Source organism: Mesoplodon densirostris, chromosome 5 (assembly GCF_025265405.1).
Source record: "Mesoplodon densirostris isolate mMesDen1 chromosome 5, mMesDen1 primary haplotype, whole genome shotgun sequence".
Lineage (NCBI taxonomy): Eukaryota > Metazoa > Chordata > Mammalia > Artiodactyla > Ziphiidae > Mesoplodon > Mesoplodon densirostris.
This window is the reverse complement of record NC_082665.1, coordinates 96,843,339-96,863,797: the sequence shown is the minus strand read 5'-3', so window position 1 is coordinate 96,863,797 and position 20,459 is coordinate 96,843,339. Positions and strand designations below refer to the sequence as shown.

At 35.5% G+C, this 20,459-nt stretch overlaps 1 protein-coding gene across 4 annotated transcripts in view; it reads right to left on the bottom strand.

The window, feature by feature from the left end:
• Positions 1-20,459, bottom strand: part of NLGN1 (neuroligin 1) — a 761,874-nt gene that overhangs the window by 357,924 nt on the left and 383,491 nt on the right. The gene's annotated exons all lie outside the window — the stretch shown is intronic.

Below are 20,459 nucleotides of genomic sequence, written 5' to 3'. Positions count from 1 at the left end.
TTAAACCAATAAGTCCATGCCACTAAGGGGGCAAATATCACAAAGCATAGCCCATTAGACTAATCAGAACTACCAAGTCTTACAGGGATACTTAGCATTTTATTTTACTTTCCACAATAATAATAATTAATTTTCAATAGACCAGAGACTGTTCTAAAGACTTAAGATGCACTGAGTCATATAGACCTTACAAGAATACTGTGAGTTGGTTGCTATTAGATATCTTCATTTTACAGAGGAAGAAACTGAGGCACACAGTGGTTGAATAATTTGCAAAAGGCACTGACTTAATAAGTGACTGTGCTATGCTGTAAACATAGAACATGTGCTTTTTTTTTTTTTTTTTGCGGTGCGCGGGCCTCTCACCGCTGCGGCCTCTCACGTTGTGGAGCACAGGCTCCGGACGCGCAGGCTCAGTGGCCATGGCCCACAGGTCCAGCCGCCCCACGGCACGTGGGATCCTCCCGGACCGGGGCACGAACCCGCATCCCCTGCATTGGCAGGCGGACTCCCAGCCACTGCGCCACCAGGGACACCCGAACCTGTGATTTTAAACCACTCTGCTCTACCAGGGTGGTTCTCAAACTCTACAGTGTGTGTGAGAATCACCAGCTGCATTTGTTAGAACACAGATTGTTGGTTTCCACCCATAGAGGTGTGGCTGGGGTCTGATCATTTGCATTTTTTTAACAAGTTCCCAGGAGATGCTATGCTCCTGGTCCAGAGAGCACACTTTGAGAACCAGTGCTGTACTATATTCCAAACCTCTATCATTCTTCTCAATCTTTCAATCTACCTACCACTTCATTACTAACTCTCAGCAGGGAAGCTCATCACTTCCCAAAGAAACTAGGACATTTCTCTCAACTTATTTCTGTTCTCTCACCTCCTCCTTCAACTACATCTTACTATTATTGTCCCTCATTATCTCCTTCTTTCCACATTTGTGAAAGCTTGTTGCTCAAGGTCAATTTTCCCAAATGTGGGCTTCATTACTCTCACCTCCTTGGGACCTTATTTAACAACATGTACCAGTAAGCTGAATAAGCATGACTTGTGTGTGCACTTAAACTGCAACTTTATTTTTGTCTCCTGTCTCTACATTTATTCACTGGAAAAGTACTTCTCCTCTACTACTACAAAAATCCAAACAATCCATGACTTTTCTGGTCTTTTGTAGGTAGTTGAAAACTAATCACTTTAAATCACAAATACTGTATCTACTAAATACTAATCCAGTCCTAAAAAGTAATCAAAACTCTGAACTCTTATCCAAGCTGAAGCTACTTCTACTGCAGGTAGGCAGGTCTCCTGGCATCAAGGAAAGGAATGTAGTAGCCTGTGTTTCTTACTCTTTCCTCTCCTACTAGGAGAGGGAAGGTGGAACTTTCTTACTTGATTAATGCTACTGTAAGATGCTTTATGCTTTCTAGTCCTGTTGTATGTTTAAAGACTCTCTTTATGGGGATGTTGTGTGCTCTTCAGAAGCTCCTCAGCTGGGCACTTCCCACTGTAGCTGTCATAAGTGGCCAATGAATTGCTCCTTTTTTGGCTCCTGGTTTCCTGGAAGTCCACTCTCCAGAGACCCCTCCATCTCATTTGCATTCCAGGCAGTCCACTTGGGCAAGAGCCAATGTCTACATGCCAGTTTTCAGTTGTGAACTGTATTGGTTCAGAGGTAATCCTCACACATCTTTAGCCCGGGCAAATTCTGGAAGGGCACCTTCTTTCTAGATGTGCACAGGGAGGTCTTAACTTCTTGGTGTGAGTTTGGTACCTGTTCTCTGTGCCCTGTGACTGCAGGGAACCCATATGATGGCCTCAGAGAAGCCTAAGAAACCTAAGCTGACGTCTCTAAGAGGGGTCTGGTACCTGACTTTAAAATTTCACATCTACTGTTTCTCTGTGTTCCAGGGGAACTTTCCAAATAAAATTTCTATTACAAAATTATTCACCACTTTTCTTGTGTACTTATCCTTATTAATCAGCTCTTTCCCTGGGGTGTGGTAATATGCTCAAATTAAAACAGGATAAAACACATCCTTAACCTCCCCTCTCAGAGTCATGTCTCTCTCTCTCTCTCCATTTTCAGCCAAATCTCTATACTTTTTCTCCATTTCTTCATGTTTCAATCACTTCCTATCCCACTGCAATTTGATTTTAGCCTTTTTCTCTCCCTGAAAGTTGCCAGTGACTCCCTAGTTGCTCTTTTCTGTGGATATTTTTCAGCTCTTATCACAGCTGACTTCTCATTGGCATCCATGGTATAAACAATTCCCTCCCTTGTAATCTTTCTTTGATTGTTGACACCACTTTTCCCTAGTTCCCTTTATGGTTCCCTCTCTCTAATTCAGAGGCTTTGATTTTTGTTTGTTTGTTTGTTTTTTCCAGACTAGTCCTCAAATAGTAGAGAGTGCCCCCCCAGTTTTCACCATTGACATCTTGCTGTCTATATCCTCTTTCTAGGCAATAGAATGAGCGGTGAATCACCAACACACAGCTTTACCATTCAACACACCATTACCAATAACTCACAAACTGATTTCCACTAGATCTCTACTCTCCATCTCAGATTTAACATGTCTGAAACACCAGACTCCAAACCTACTCTTCTTCCTTTATTTCCAGTCAGTTCTCCAGTGGCACTCAACCCTTCCATTACCTCGAGAATTCCATCTTCAGTTTCACTTTTTAAGAAGCAGAAGTAGCAGCTAGCTTCATCAGCGACAGCTACCACTTACTGCACAGTAACTATACACTAGGCAAGTATTCTGTAGATAAGGACACTTATGTTTGCAGGTTAAATAACTTGCTCAAGTCACAGAACTCTTAGCTTGCAAGGCCAGGATTTAAATCCAGATCTAGACAGGTCCTCCATGCTGTGTTCTTCTAGTAGCTCCAGAATCTACCCCTCCTATAAATGCCCGAGCTTTAATGCCTGCCTTATAACTTTGGATAAAATCCAACTTTCTTTCCAGTGTAAGCAAAGCCCTCATTATCTGGCTCCTACATCCATCCTCCTTAATCTCTTCCTACCTATCTATATAACATCTGGACTACAGCCACAGGGAACTTCTTGGATTTGCATTCAATTCGGTGAAACGCTGTTCCTTCTAGCTAGAATGACTAACAAAGAAATGGCCTTCAGGCCTGAGGCTGGTAAGGTGACTTTCCTCTGTTTTCACAAAGCACCCTGGATATCTTCTCTCATAATACTTACCAGAGACTATTACAAGTCTTTTCTAACATTTACTTGAATCACCCATGACTAAACATGTGTACTCTGTTGGTCTTTAGGACTGGGCTTACCTTCCTCTAGGGGCTTAAGAGACTAGAGTACATTTTTAAATTGATATGTATTTAGAAAATACCAATCTAAATTACTCCTATTATTGTAGGTATCAAAACATATGAAAAGAGTTAAAAAGAGAAACTCTTGTCAGCAATGCAGTACATGATGTGCATCTATTGAGTGCATTAAAATAATTGCATATAGTTCATTTAAAAATATTATAGTGATATAATAAAAATAGGCTGTTTAAAGGTTTTATTTTATGGTTAAATTTTTTAAGCACAAATATCGTCTCCATGCTTCACAAAGCAGAACTCTGCGATTTTCAATAAATTATTGGGCAATTACTTAGGATGAGTCACAACCCTTTTTTGGTAACAATTTTGATTCTACTTGTAGGCACCACTCTGTGCAAAAGCGGTGAGAAGGCAAATCATGTTCCCAGATTTTCCTAACAAATGTGAGTTCTAACACAGACTTATATCATGTTTAAAGAATATGGATTGCTATTGAATCAACAGCATAAAATACTGACGCTTCAGAGACATCATAGAATCTAGACCTGAAATGACTACAGCTTGATCTTAAAACAAGCCCGTTTCAATCTAGAATATTTGAGACAGACTGTTCAAGGGACAGGCTAACTCTTGCTTTAGTTTTCTATATGCTGTCCATGTGTTAATTTAGAATATAAATTATCAAAGTTTTAGATAATCCCTAAAATATTTACTAAAGGTATTTAATTATTGGCTCTTTATAAATGGATGATAAAAAAATATGTGAAGAAACTTTGCCTTTCTTCTGCAAAAAATACATTGCAATTATATTACTTTAAAACCCTTTGTAAGGATTCATATGATAAAGTCATATAAAAGTCAATACTAGGAAATAATTTGTCTCTACAGATAAACTGATTTGCACTACTTTAGCAAATAATTAAAATCATGGCACATGGCATATTGCCCTTGTTGCTTTGACTACAGGAAAACTGAAACTCCTTATAATTTAAGTTTTGTTCCCTTTGGTCACATTTTGATTCTGAAATCATCCTCAAGTCATTTTCATTTAGACAATAAGAAATAAAAATAAATAAAATGAAAAATACATATATACCTATAAACACATTGACAGTGACAAGCAAATCTTCTCTTTTAAATCTCCTTGCATATTCTTGTCTTATCCAATTTGGTCATGTTAAAGAAGATTTCTCAATAATTGTAGAGTGTGAGAGAAAGTGTTTGAATTCATCAAAGTTCACTCTGTGATAACTTTCCAGAAAGCCTAGGATTCAATAAAGCATGCATTGTGTATCTTCTGGCTATAAAGTATATTTTTCTGGTTAACACACTTTATTAAAAGCCTCAGGCAATATTGTGTCAAAGAAGTAAAAATTGTCGTTAACCCAGTTTTTCAGAACTAGTGAAATTGTACAGGGCTGTAATTGTTTGAGAGACCTATATGGGTATAGAAAAAAATATATATATATATACACACACACACATATATATGTATATCTGTGTGTAGATAGAGATATATCTCATAATCAATTGTTAAAAGACATTAGATTTAATTATATTTGAAAAGCAAAAGTCCAGTAACCATATAGCTTGTGTGGCAGGTAAAATGGCAATTCAAAATCCAGTCATTATTTTAAAACTTCATTTTGCACAGGAGGAAGAGATACTCTTAATAGTAACTAAACTAGATTAGATATTGTAGACTTGAGAAATGCATGCTATAAGTTACATGCCTTATTTTACAACTGAAATACCAAGATGTTTTCAAGGGTTGTATAATTTCTTACTGTAGTTTTATATGTATTACTATAAATTATGGAAAAATAAACACAAATGTGAACCACTCAACTTTTAAGGGATGAAGGTAATGTTGAAAACTCCAGCAAGTTTGATATCATGATATTTGAGTTATACATATACATTACAAGACACATGCCACCTACCATCAGAGCTTACAAAGCCTGAGCCTAGGCTTCTTAAGGCTAGAAACTTGAGTCAAACAACTTTGTTAGTTTGAGAAGACTTCATGCTGGGCCTTAGACTTTATGTCTTCTTTATGTTTTCATCTAAGGAAGAAAAATGAGTGTTTAAAGAAATAGCAGTAGGGGTTTCCCTGGTGGAGCAGTGGTTGAGAGTCTGCTTGCTTATGTAGGGGACACGGGTTCGTGCCCCGGTCCGGGAGGATCCCACATGCTGTGGAGCGGCTGGGCCCGTGAGCCATGGCCACTGAGCCTGTGCGTCCGGAGCCTGTGCTCCGCAACTGGAGAGGCCACAACCGTGAGAAGCCCGCATACCACAAAAAAAAAAAAAAAGAAAAAAAGAAAAAAAAGAAATGGCAGCAAGGATGAAATAAGATGATGCATATTTACTTTTTTTTTCTTAGCTCTGTGAAAGTAAGGACTCATAGGACAGCCAAGTTCAAAGACAGGGTAAGGCAGAGGGAAATGGGATGAAATGCTTTCCGGAAGGATTATGAATAATAGTAGACCTTGAAAGCGAGAAGTAAGGATCACACAGAGCATGCTGAAGGGGGCAGAAAGTAAATAAATATTTCTGAGAAACTGAATTGTGTAGTAATATAAAAACTTAACCAGAGGTTATAGGGAACTTCGGGGTGGCTTAAGAGTGAAAAAAGGCCCCTGTGAAGAAGCCAAAGGACAGATTTTGACAAGGACTCTTTTTTAAAGGAAATATTAGTTGTGTTCAAATCAATACAATAAAGACATATCTGTATTTAAAGTATTTGTAAGAGAAAACATATTATTATACATCCCTACAGAGTGACCTTATTACAGTTCAGGCAAGAGTCCTAGAGTTTGTCCAGCACGATCACCGGAAGTGAGGCTCACAGGTTCTGACTGCTGTGCACCAGCATGGTCTGTTTGCTGCGATCACTGTCTGGCAGTCAGGAGTTCTGCCACATTGCTTAAAGGCCTTTGAGTATTTCTTTGGCCTACTGTGCTTACAGTCACTCCATTTCAGCTATTCTATCAGCTGCTTCACCACCCTGCTGTTATTCATCTTCTATACATGTCCAGCCCAGTAAATCTGAATTTCAGTGAGCTTGACTTCCATGCTGATGTCCCAGGATCCTGCTGTTGTTGACCTTGTCTTGCTATTAGATGTTAAGTACGACTTGTAGGCAAAGTTGATAAAACTGTTTTAGAAACTGTATGATTTTTTCTTCTGATATTCATTTCCAATTCATCTACTGAAGAAATTTTGGCATTGCCATTATTTAGTCCTAGACTTTTCTCTTTGAATGAACATAAAGGCTTGGTTCATGTCATAGTTCTGTATACTGTACTTACCTTGCAAAATGTATTCTAGTTCATGAAACCACTCTCGGTTTGGGGGTTTAAAAGGTCAATGCTAGACATTGACACTATTTTAAGGGACTATTTCATCTATTTTCGTATAGTGTTCTGTTCAACTTTTGCCTTTTAAAATCTATCAGATTATCATGGTTGATTCTGCTGAGCAAGAATCACAACACAAATTCTGCTTATTACTGAGTCTGGTGATACATGACAGATAGAGTCAGTGAATGGAATGCATCAGCAATCAGCTTGGATATCTGAACATTCTTAACTTGATATCTATAAGTTTCCATATTCTTTTATGTAATATAACAAATGGGTGGTACAAATAATTCACATACTTTCTTAGTTTATTATTTAATTGTATTTATATTATTTGTTTGGTGACATAGTAATATTTGTTTCTTGTAACAGCTTTTTCAAGATTGACCTTTTACTTCCTATTAGTATTTCATATCAAAACAAACAAAAATATATCTCTCTTGGCATCTTCAGATTAACTCATGTCATACACTTTTGGGATTTAGGAAAACATGCTATCCCCTAGAAAGGGAATGCATGAAAGTGTGCTTTGAAAGGCAGAGCTGTAGACTTCTGACTGGATCAGAAAGATATTAAGCATAAGAAGAAGACATTTTAGGTCATTGGCTCCATTGTTAACAGAAAGGGACAAGAAACCAAAGTGCTCTGGAAATAACATTTATCTCAAATATTAGCTCATGCTATTCAAAGTTAAAATCTTAATTGTCAAAAAGAATACAAGGTAAATACTACTAAATTGTACAAAATTGAAGCACCCTTAAGATATGAATAAGCCTGGCTAAAGACAGATAGCTGTATTGATAATTCCCTCCCCCCAAAATCTACACACAAACATACACGTGCACAATATAAAAATATGTATACTTATATATATTTTCAGTTTTTTTTTACTGTATTAGTATCAGTAGCATTTGCATTACTATAGCAAAGTGTGTCATGTTTTCTTTTCAGCTATTTAGCTTAGCAGTTCCTTTAGAGCACCATGTGAACCTTTACTTCAGGTGAAGATAGTCATTTGTGTTCAAAGATGTTTTAAAAATTTGCCTACTTAATGAAAGATCCTGAAGGAAAAAAGAAGACAACCTAAGAAATAGTTCTCCCAACTGTGGAATACTTCTATATACGTTTTCACATAGGGGTGGGGAGAGGCAATAGCAAAAGTATAGCATCATTTGATCACAGACTTATTTATCCAAATAATACCTGTAAATAACTCAAGAAACACAATTTGGAAAACAATGGCTGAAAATATAAACAAAGACACTGGCACGCCACTCTTCAGTGCTGTCCTGCAGAGCTCCTTATGACTGTGTATGTTCTTACTCAGAACGGCCATGCAGATCTCATATCTAAACAGCTACCACAAAATCCAAGATATTCTCTAAATTTAATCCATGTGATTGCCAATCCCATCCTCATGTACTACTTCAAAATGTTAAATGTAACTCAAACGATATTCTTATTTTTAAAAAATATTGGCATAATAATTCAAAAAAATGTTATTTGGGTTCAAGGACATAAATGTATAAGACTATCATGGAAAATGAAACTGCCATATGTTAACCATGCCCATTTTTATCCATTTAGGAAGAACCATTATTAAAAATTAAAAGAAAAAAAGGTCAGAATTAGAGCTGATTCCTCCAGCTTTCATGAGCAGGGCAAGTTTAGAAAGCAAGAGGACTGCGTTTCAAGCTTCCACCTCATATCAGGTGAATTTGACATTCAGGATGCTGCTGTGAAAAAGTGCTTTAACATCTGCCACCAAAAGCAAAAGTTTAAGTCTTTGTTTCCAGGCATAGTGGAAAAATACTGAATGGGGAATCAGAAGCCGTCCTGGCTCTGTCGCTGACTAGCTACATGATCCCAGGCAAGTCCTGCACCCTCCTGAATGTGCTCAAATGTAACTTGTCCAGGTTGCAGTAGACAACCTTGAGGTACTTTCTAATGACAACATTCTGTCATTTCAGTATGGTAACGGGATGAACTACAAGACTTTGTTTTGTCACTCACTATTCAGAAGTACATAAAAGAAGTACATATGTATATGTATAACTGAATCACTTTGCTGTACACCTGAAACTAACACAACATTGTAAATCAACTATACTCCAATATAAAATAAAAATTTTTTAAAACAAAAAAATAAAATAAAATTTACTGTGGAAGATGTATGAAAATACACAGATTTACTTATTCTTCTCAAGGGGTAATGAACCCCAACCAAATGCTATAATCATTACAAATAAAGATTCTGCTTTGCTATGTGTTTAAAAAATTAAAAAAGCAAATACATTTTGGCTAAATACAAAAGTATACAGTAGGTCTATCTGATGTTGCTTGTCATTTGTTTCTTCATATAGCTATCCAAAGATGTTCAAAATGTATGCTACATTCCTGTTTCAGTAGATATTTGACAGTAACTGTTAAAATTGTGTTTGAAGTTTGAAAGATTTTCTATAACATGACATGGAGAATTGGAAAAAAAAAACACTGCCATTCTTATGCTAAATTTTGGGCTGCTACTAGCAAATACTTTTGCAAATTAGAAAAAAGCCAACTCTTCTGGGAGGATGAATTGTAAAAGGTGTCCTTTCTGAGAAGACTAAATAGAAAAAAAAGTCCCATTTGGTGGGACTATTAACAAAACAACACCATCTTCTCCAGCTGACATGGCTGGGCAAGAAAGGCTCAGGCTGGGTTTCAGCATCCAGTCTCCCCATCCCCAGTGCCTTACATCACCATCTGGGGCAGCCTTCTTGGGACATCCTGTTGAGATCTACATGCTGGAATTCCTTCAAGATCTCCTTTAGGTATCATCTATCTCTCTTATATCTTGATGTTCTCTCTCCACAAATACATGTGTTTCAGTCCCTCTAATAAAATTCTTCTCTGGATTTCTAGCTATTGACCTCGTAATCTACTTCTCTGCACACTCTGGCTTCTATAAAGTTTCACTCACTTCCTCACTAGCCACCTAACACATGCTCCTGAAAAGAGCACTGAGCTTTCAAGCCTGCCCACATCCTCTTGTTCCCTTGTTAACCAATTGGCAAACCCCCTAGATACTTTCAAGCCTTATCTTACTTGATCCCAGAGTTGAACATTTTTGACTATTTCTATATCATAAAATCTCTCTTCTATTAGCTTTGGTGATAACTCCCTGTTTGAATGAATAATTCTCCTAATATCCCTAATTTTTATTGTTTTTTAAATACCAGTGTTTCCCCATACCCTATCCTTTGTCCTCTTTTCTACTCAGTCCACACAGTTCTTTTAAATTACCTTCTCCATACCTCAAAGTTCAACTTCTACTATATACTGGTGACTTTCAAAGCTATAACTCAGACCCCTTTCCTGAACTCCAGACTCCAGATTCCAAATAATTCCAAATAATCAGCAGTCCTTCCTGAAATCTCCCAAAGCATGTTACATGCAACACGTGTGAAATGGAATTGGCCATTTTAATTTTCTTCTGTATTTTCCTTTATCTTTCCACATTATCTAAAGCACAAATACATTACAAAAGTAACTTATAAACCTACAAAAATGTTACTTTTAGGATTTTTTAAGTTCTTTAACGAACCCCTTTTCTAACTGCTCCCTTTACCCCCCACTCAACTCCATGGCTACCATCCTTGCCTTATTTAAAACCATTCTCTTTTCTCACCTCAGCTGCTTTAACCATAGAATTGGAATAACTCTCACATAGTCGTGGCATGAGTCAGATGAGATAATACATTTAAAAGGCCTGGAACACAGCAGGAGTGCAATAAAGGGTAGATTATTATTATTGTTGGAATTATTATTTTTATTACAGTAGAATTATGGGGTTCCATAAATTGCAGCTCAACCATAACTACCACTAACTTTATTTGCTATAGTAATAATAGTTTAGGGTTGAACTTGGTCTGATTTACTAAATTAGCATTTTTTCAACTGCTACACAGCAGTGAAAGACTATAGACTAACTCAACATAAGAGATCCAAGCTTAATTTAGAATTGCAGAGAGGTATGGTATACTGAGCATCAGCTTTCAAAATTTTAATTAGAAATCACCCTTAGGCTATTCTGTATCAGAAGGATAACTTTGTAGTTACAAAGTCACATCCAAGAATGTATTTGTTAGTTAATGGAACTAACACAGGCCTTTGTATTAACAGAATTTCCTAGTTTATTGCATAGTAAATTCTTTATCCTTTCAGAACTTTAATCTTTGGGACTAGATTTCTCATTTGAAAAAGACATGATTTTTTAGGAAATATTTGAGCCTTTCTAGCATCTGTTTTAGAATTGAAAGCTACTTTCAAGTATGTTCAAATAAAAGGGAGAAATAAAACATCCATGTTGAAAGTTTTAACTAAAATGTGACAGTTCATGGTAAAACTTTCACCAAGAATAGATTTGGGTGAGTAAGCTCAGACTGAAAAGGAGGTTTGACTTAACACATTGTATTATAAAAGAGAGGAGGAAACACTTTCTTCATTGGGCCTCCAATTTAAGATAGCACTTGACTAAGAAGCTTCAAATTTGACTCCTCCTTTCAGTGACTCCCAAAATGCCTTCAAAAACACAGAAAATAAAACTATATATATATACATATATATATATGTGTATATATATATATATATATATATATATATATATATACACATATATATATATATATATATATTCTGTATTCTGAACTTAACCTTGTTGCAAACCCAGTGTCTTGCATTTGATTTTCAAAGTCCAACTTCATTTTTAAAAATCATCTTCCCAGTAGAAACTGTTCATGAACTGAGTATAAAGACTCAAGGCTTTAAAAAACAGCTTACTACTTTTCTGTCTCCCTGTCACTTTTTACTCAGACCAGCAGAAAGTGAAGAAGCAGGAGACAGAGAGATGTTTTAAGGAAGAAGAACTTCATGAGTGAGAGAGCAGCTGTAAGTCACTTTGGGGCTCAAGATAACTAAGTAGATAATAGGGACTGCCCTCATTAAGGTTTAATTAAGGTCAAGTGACAGATGAAACTTCTCTGACGTGGGGGAGTTTATGTGAAGTTATTTTCTCAGTTTTCTTCTCAAAAGAGAGGAGGAATTTTCAGAAGCTTGAATCCAGACCCTCCATGCAGCATGGAGTCAATCCTTCCTCATCTGCAGAGAAGGCACCATCCCCATCTCTGCTGTATTGAGTCCTTTGTCTTGCCATACAGTTTTTCTTCAGGTTTACAAAAAATTACATCCACCTTATATTCAACACCTATATTTAATGCCCTTCTCTGTCTTCATCTTAAGCAGTATACAAAAGAGAACTACACGTGCATGAATTTCATCTACTACAAATGACTTGTCTACTTTATAACGTTTTCAAAAATATTCCATATGTATAAACAATATTTTCATAGAACTCCTAAAATGGCCCTGGGATGGAAGAGAAATTGAATTATAACAATGGTGATTAGTAAAGTTGGGAGTAGATTAAAGGTGTCCCCAAACCCAAGAACTGCTACACATCTTTGGTATACATTCGAGGTACTAATTTTTTGAGCTTCCCTTCAATTATTTCCACCATAGTAAACAAAGAAGAAGGAGATGAGCCTGAAAAAAAAGTATGAAGAGATAGACAGGTAAATAGATAGATAGACAGATATAATTTATATTCTAGTTCATATAGCTAAAGGGTGTAAAGTATACATAGGAAATGGCAAAGAATCAAAAAAATTGAAAGTAGGTTATTAAATTGGCTTACAATACCAAATCCAAATGTGACCCATGAAACCATATCTAAAGAATGTACTATAGGACAATTAAAAATAAAAAGACAGATAAGGAAATAACATCTAAATTTGATGTGAAGACAGGAATCACAATAGTATAAATCTAAATGGTATTTCAGACACTGATGGTGCAACACTGATAACCTGTACAATATATTGACCAGATATAAACATTCACAAAAGGAATAATATTGTATTTAAACATATAAAGAAAAAAACTTTTATAATTTCAAGATAAAATGGGCAGAAACTTTAGAATAAAGGAAAAAAGTAACTTGCCTCTCTGTTTTAACTTAAATATGCAACAGATAAAGATACCAAGGATCTAAAAAATAAGATTAATACATATAAGTAATATATTTATCTTTATATAGTTTATAATTAAAGTCTATATGCTATATCTTCATTTTAAAACTCCATGAAAATATTTTAAAATTATTGTATATAAATACCAAAAACCCTGAATAAATTCCAATAGTAGATAGCCCTTAGGCCATATTCTCTGATCCCAATACAGTCAGCCCTCTATATTCTCAGGGTTTGCAGCCATGGATTTAGCCAACCACGAATTTAACCAACTGCAGATGGAAAATAGTCAGAAAAAAAATTCCAGAAAGTTCCAAGAAGCAAAAATTAAATTTGTGGAGCATCAGCAACTACTTACACAGCATTTTACATTATATTTACAACTATTTACACATGATTTGCATTGCATTAAGTATTATAACTAATCTAGAGATAAGTTAAAGTATACAGGAGGATGTATATAGGTTATGTGCAAATACCACAGCATTTTATATAAGGAACTTGAGCATCTGCAGATTTTGGTATCTGCAGGGGGAGGAGGGGTCCTGGAACCAATCCCCTATGGATACAGAAGGATAACTGTAGTATAAAAAATAAGGTTAGAAATAAGATTGCAAATCTTCCAAAATTCCCTGAAATTTAAACAAAAAGGACTCCAAAAAAGTTAATTTTGGGGCCAAAGAGAGGGAAAAATTCTATTCAAATATTAGTAGAAAAATGACAGTGAGAGTACTACATATCAAAAATTGGAGGGCATGGTCAAAGGTTTAATCAGAAGTTAAAATTTTATCTGCAAATGCTTTTATTATTAATCAATAAAAACTAAAAATAAATTAATAAATCAATTAAATTTTGTAGTGAATAATTTAATGAATTATAAAGCAGAAAAAAATCTGTGAAAGTTATTTGACAAAGGCAATCAAATAGACAGATTTATGCCTTATGTAATACTGAGAAAAAGAGGAAAAAACCCAAGAAGCATCATTTAAGAATGAAAGAATATCCAAAATCTGAGAAAAAGTTTGAGAATGTAATATACAAATCTGTAAAATCTGGTATACAAATCTCAGCAGAAGGATGATTTTCTAGATATATGTGGTTAACCAAATTGACCCTCCCCATACCCTAAAAAAAAGAAAACCTTAAATTATCAGTAATTATGGAAGAAACTGGAAAAGCTGGCAAAAATGTTTGGGACTAAAGTGGTTCAAAAGCAACTAGCAGGAATCTGATATCATAACGTTAAAAAAGAGAAAAATTTTCAGACTAATATAACTTTTTATATTAACATAAATAGCCTAAATAAAATAGTAGCAAACTGAATTTATTGCAAACTTGACCAAGTAGAGCTTATTTCAAGAATGCAAGATGTTCATACATTGAATATTAAAATTCAATATTCATGTAATTCCTCATAGCATTAAAGAAAAATAAATGAATCATTTTGATAAATAACAAAACTTTACGAGTTAGGTTATAAAAAGTAAATATCTTTCTCATGCCTCAGTGTAAGAATCATCAATCCAGGGCTCATATGCTGGCTCCAAGCATGGAGGATTCAGGCGCCTTCTTCTTATCATTCTGCCATCCTTAGGTATTTCCTCCTTCCAACTGGACAAAGAGGGCTCACTACTACATCTTTATTCAGGACAACAGGAGGGGGATGGAAAGAAACTTCTGTTCATGCCCTAGTAGACAGAAATTATGCACATGCCCCATTTAAATGATTGTTTTGTTGTCTAAATAATACAACCTTTATTCTGGGCTAAAAATCAGGGGTTAAGGGCTTCCCTGGTGGCACAGTGGTTAAGAATCCGCCTGTCAATGCAGGGGACATGGGTTCAAGCCCTGGTCTGGGAAGATCGCACATGCCGCAGAGCAACTAAGCCCGTGCGCCACAGCTACTGAGCCCACGTGTCACAACTACTGAAGCTTGCGTGCCTAGAGCCCGTGCTCCGCAACAAGAGAAGCCACCGCAATGAGAAACCCGTGCATCGCAACAAAGAGTAGCTCCCATTCGCCGCAACTAGAGAAAGCCCGTGTGCAGCAATGAAGACCCAACGCAGCCAAAAAAAAATTAATTAATTAAAATAAATAAATTTTAAAAAAATCAGGGGTTATCCAAGAAGAAAGGATATTGGGGAAAACCAGTAGTAAGTATCTGCTTCAGATCAATGTTTCTTTTATATGTCAGTATTTTATTCTAACCCATAAAAGAAAACAGACAAAGCAAAATAATATTTCAGAAGTTCCCAATAGACTATAACTATCTAAAATATAATGAGCTTTGGTATTTATATATGCATTATGATCTGCAAGGTTTGAGCATCTGTTTGGAGGAGAAAATTTTCATAATATTGCCCTTTTTGACTTCATGTAGGCAGTGATTAATTAAGGTTGGTTTAACCCAAACAACTTATCTCCACAGATAAATATCATATTTTCCTCAGACAGACATGCACATTTAATGCTAAGATATTTAAAATTCATCTTATATAGTACCCTTCAAATAGTTATTTTTTTCTGTAATTTTATAGCATGAAACAGAGTCCTGCAGCTATATCTCTTATATTCTTTGTTTTGATAGCCTTTCACATAGATGCCTGAAATCACCATTTCATGATGTTCACCATATTATCAACTCATTAAAAAATATCCAGCTTGGTAGGAATCAGTGAGTTCTCTAAAGAAAGAAAATCCATCATATGCTTAATTTAGTGGGGAAAATAAATTTTCCCATCCCCATGGAAATCTGTGAGCTATTTAATATGCAGGATTTTGCTAATCTTTCTTAGGATTCATGGATGAGAAGATTACATTTAATGTTATTTGTCAATAAGTTTCAATCATGTACAGTATCATCATGCTTTCTTCTAAATAAAACAAATACAACTGAATACAACTCTTTAAATGTATTTAGTGTATTGGAAATGTTAAGAAATATTCAAATATATAATCAGGACCACCATGGAGGAATTAATGTTTCATAAAATACAATTTAATTGAGAATACATAAAAAACATTTTTAGGATAGCAATACCTACAAATAATATTCAATTACATCTAAATTGAATTAAATTTAGTTTCTTTTAAATTACAACATTAAGCTTACAAGTAACTTATCAAAGAAGAAGAAGGAGGAGAATGGGGGGAGTGAGTAGAAGAGGAGGAGCCAGAGGAAGAAGAAGAAGATGATGATGGCAATGAAAGATCTTGTGGTCAATTTAAAATACTGTCATTTTCTTTTCTCAGTTCACAAGCTGGCTTTCGCTTGCTTCCTTTGATTGTAGAATATTGTAAGAGACAAAAAACTGGATTCTTATCTTGATTTACCACTAATTTGCCGTATAACTTTAAATAAGTCTCTTTACATCTCTGCTTAATTTCCTTGTCTAAAATGAACTTGGATAAACCACATGGTGCAATGAAGTATTTAAACTCTGCCTCACCAAGTGACTGTGCTCCAATAAATCTTTATTTACTAAAACAGGAAACGGGCTGAATTTGGCTTACTGTATAAATACAACACATAGTTTATGGGCCCTTGTTCTAGATCTTCAGTTGAGTGACTGGTTGACAATGATCATTTTATTATTATGCTTCATAATTTTCAAGCCTGCTTACATATGAAATATTAGATAATAAATTTTAAAACTAAATTTTAAAATATATATCTTGAGACAGTTGATAACATCTGAATAAAATCTGTAGATTAGATAACAGTATTATAACAATGTTAAAAAATAACCTCTGAACACAACACTGTAAAGCAATTATACTCCAATAAAGATGTTAAAAAACAAAACAAAACTCTGCCTCATCAAATTTGGATGTTTTTATTTTAATGTCATTATGTCATTAAAGATCTCTATAACACCTAGAAAAGGTTTTTTCTATGTAGTTTTATGTTAAAAAAGAATTTACTTCACTCGTTAAAAACATAACATTAATTCTATATTTTGCTAATAATTAGCGTTAGATTATAATTTACTCTTTCATATGATAAGCTGTATTTATTCTTGAGTGTTCAGAATGGTCTACAATTCTATTAATAATACTGATCTATATAATGGAAATGTATTCAAAATGAAGTATTTGACTAACGAATAATTTAAATATCAAACACTTTCAAGGTTCTTTCATCGTTAGATCATGTCTTAACAGTTATAGAAGCGACAATTTTAGGATAATTCCTAATACATTCATATGTTAGTAATATTGTTCCTCTTCAACTATTTTTACCTAAAGTTTAAGTCAGGCAATTATTCTCTAGTTTCCTGTTTATATTCCATATTCCAACCTATCAGTCAAACTATGATTATGCCTAGACATGATGTCATACCTATCTATAGCATTATTTGATTGGCAAGGAAGCTGGTTATACATGAAACTGACATCATATCTCCACATAATAAAGCATTCTTTTGACAGTGTATTTGTCATGGACTCTTTATGTAAAAACCAGTTAGAAGCTGTTGTTGTTGTTATAAAATTTTCCCAGTGCCATAATATTCTGAATTTTCTAAGGTAAGAAATGATACACCTCCTCTTTTTCAACACATTTTATGTATCTTGAAGTACACTGGGGAAGGTTGGTTGAATGCCACACACAATTCTTTATTATTTTTTCTTCCTGATAGGGCACAGTGTTAATGCTCTCTGACACGGGTCTGCAAACTATGGCTCACAGGCTAATTGTAGTCCCTTGTCTGTTTTTCTATGGCCTATGAGTTAAGAATGGCTTTTGTATTTTAAATGGTTAAATAATTCAGAAGAAGAATTTTATTTCATGACTTGTGACAATTATATGAAAATCAAATTTCAGTGTCCATGAATAAAGTTTTATTGGAATATAGCCACACATTACTGTTAATGTTTTATCTATGGCTGTCTGTTTGCTACAACGGCAGAATGAAATAGTTGCAGCCAATGTCATATGGTCCATAAAACCTAAAACATTTACTATCTGCCCCTTTACTTAAAAAGTCTGCCAATCTTTCCCTATGGTCTGTTGATACCTAAAGGGGTTTTCATGGATCCTGCAAATACGCAGTATTATTTCCAGATTCAATGGATAATTATCATATTTGTGAGCCAGCCCACTATTCCTATATTTGTGTGTGTATGTGTATGTGGCAGTGTAAGGTAATCTAAATAAAATGATGGAAGTATATTTAAAAAGAAAGTCCAGGAAAAGCAGCTTTGGTTTTAGTTTGTCCACTGTGTCTGAACCTAGTTTATTGTGGTTTAATATGAATAATAAATTAGAAATAAGTTCTAAATAATTAGCTTTTGTTTCTTTTAATGCTTCAGAGTAGATTGTGGTTTTTTGTTTGTTTGTTTGTTTGTTTGTTTTTGCGGTACGCAGGCCTCTCACTGTTGTGGCTTCTCCCGTTGCGGAGCACAGGCTCCGGACGCGCAGACTCAGCGGCCATGGCTCACGGGCCCAGCCGCTCCGTGGCATGTGGGATCCTCCCAGACCGGGACACAAACCCGTGTCCCCTGCATTGGCAGGCAGACTCTCAACCACTGCGCCACCAGGGAAGCCCTAGATTGTGTTTTTACTCAAAGAATATACATGAAGAAAGCAGGACACAAGAGAAGTAACAAATCAAGAAGTGACATTTGGAGTAGGTGGCAGATGTAGTAAAATGATGATTTCACTTTAACCTAACAGTTTATCCAGGAAGTTAAAAATGAAATTCATCTTGCAAAGCAAATTTTCTGTAAATTTTAAATGCAGGTTTCCCAGTGAAAATGGTTATATTTCTATGCACTTCAATGATAATGCTAATAAAAATAATAACATTTTACATTTATCTCAAGATTTACAGTTTAGAAAGAGCTTTTTAGTGGTGACTACTGATGTAGATGATTAGTAAAGAATGCTTCATTTAGCACAGAGTTTTGTTATAGAATGCACTGATGTCGATGAACCAGGTACTATCTGTGAGTCATATTTGATTATTATTTTTCAGGAACAGTTTGTTGAAGTTTACTGAGTATAGCAAAATTCATCAATAAGCATCTATATTTCTTCCATTCTTGTCTTCCATAAATTACAGTAGTATAATGATGATAATATTTTAGACTTTATAAATTATTTCCATATGTACCATCTGTAGTTATGTCTCTCAAATACATCATTTATTGGCCTTTTTCTTTTACCATTTTGCTATGGAGTATCTTTGTTGGCTGTATCTGGGGTGACCATATAATTTTTCTCCAAACTGAGATACTTATGATGGTAAAACAGGCCCGGGCAATCCAGGACTGTCTACCATTAACTAGGTTATCACCCTAATTTTGCACCCATTTGGAGTGCAGCTCTAAGAGTTAACAGAACTTACTTCAAAAAGTGACAGTTGGGCTTCCCTGGTGGCGCAGTGGTTGAGAGTCTGCCTGCCGATGCAGGGGAGGTGGGCTCGTGTCCCTGTCCAGGAGGATCCCACATGCCGCGGAGTGGCTGGGCCCGTGAGCCATGGCCGCTGAGCCTGCGCGTCCGGAGCCTGTGCTCCGCAATTGGGAGAGGCCACAACAGTGAGAGGCCCGTGTACCGCCAAAAAAAAATAAAAATAAAAATAAAGTGACAGTCTTTTATTTATTTTTTTCAATGAAGCTCTTTCTGCAAGACAATTAATATGTTTTTTGGGGGTTTAAACAAAGTTTGTCTTGTGGTAAAACAATTTAGGTAATGATAATAAGATTTGGGTAAGTATTAGGCAAGAGAACCTAGTACAATAAACTGATTTATAAATGTGAATTTTTTGTTTCACAGTCAATTATATGGTTAAATACAATTGGTTGCTTTTATTAATTTTTTAAATTAATAATTTTAAGCTACAATGAATTTTCATAAATAGCAGAGTAGGTAATTAATCACTGAAAGATATAGAGGTTAAAAAGAAACTAGGTGCCTTTAAAAACTAGTGTGAAGAAAAAACATAAAATGAAGGAAAGCACTAAATACTTATGGTTTATTCTGATATAAAAAACATATGTGCTCTCTGTTACCAAGTCCATATAATCATAAAAATAGAACTTGATTTATGAAAGAGAGATCATGGAACATCTATTCTAGTCTTTTGTTTTATAGACGAAATAACCACAGTACAGATTACTGTATCTGTCAGACATCTTTCAGTTGCAAGTAATATAAGTCCAACTTAAACAAGCTTAAGCAAAAATAAAGTCATTTATTAATTAAAAAATCCAGGGTAGTATTAGTTTAAAACGGGACAGGATCCCAGAATCAAAGAGTCACAAGGATTCTTCCTTGCAGGATATCTTCTCTTATGGGCAATATGGCTGCCAGAAGCTCCAGGCTTTCATTTCCCATCTCCGTGGCTCAGTAGAAAGAGTCGGACCAAAGTCTGGGACTTGAGACTCACTGATCTGACTGGGGCATGTGCCCACCCTTAAACCTGTCTCTTTAGGGTGGAATGGATTGACTGGCCAGTCCCGGGTCACATGCCCATCTGTGGGTCTGTAGGAAGGAAGTTCTCACACTTAAAGTGTATGGACTGACGAGGTGAGAAAGAGGTGTTTTTCCCAGAGAATACTCACCCCTCATCCTCCACCCCCTGCCACAATAGTGTTTTTACAAAAAAGAAGAGGAAATCACACCAGGTACATCATCAAGTATGGTATTATGTGTCCACCACAGTATGGCCTTCGTCACAGACACATGTACTTTCTACTGCACTGTGCATGAATTATC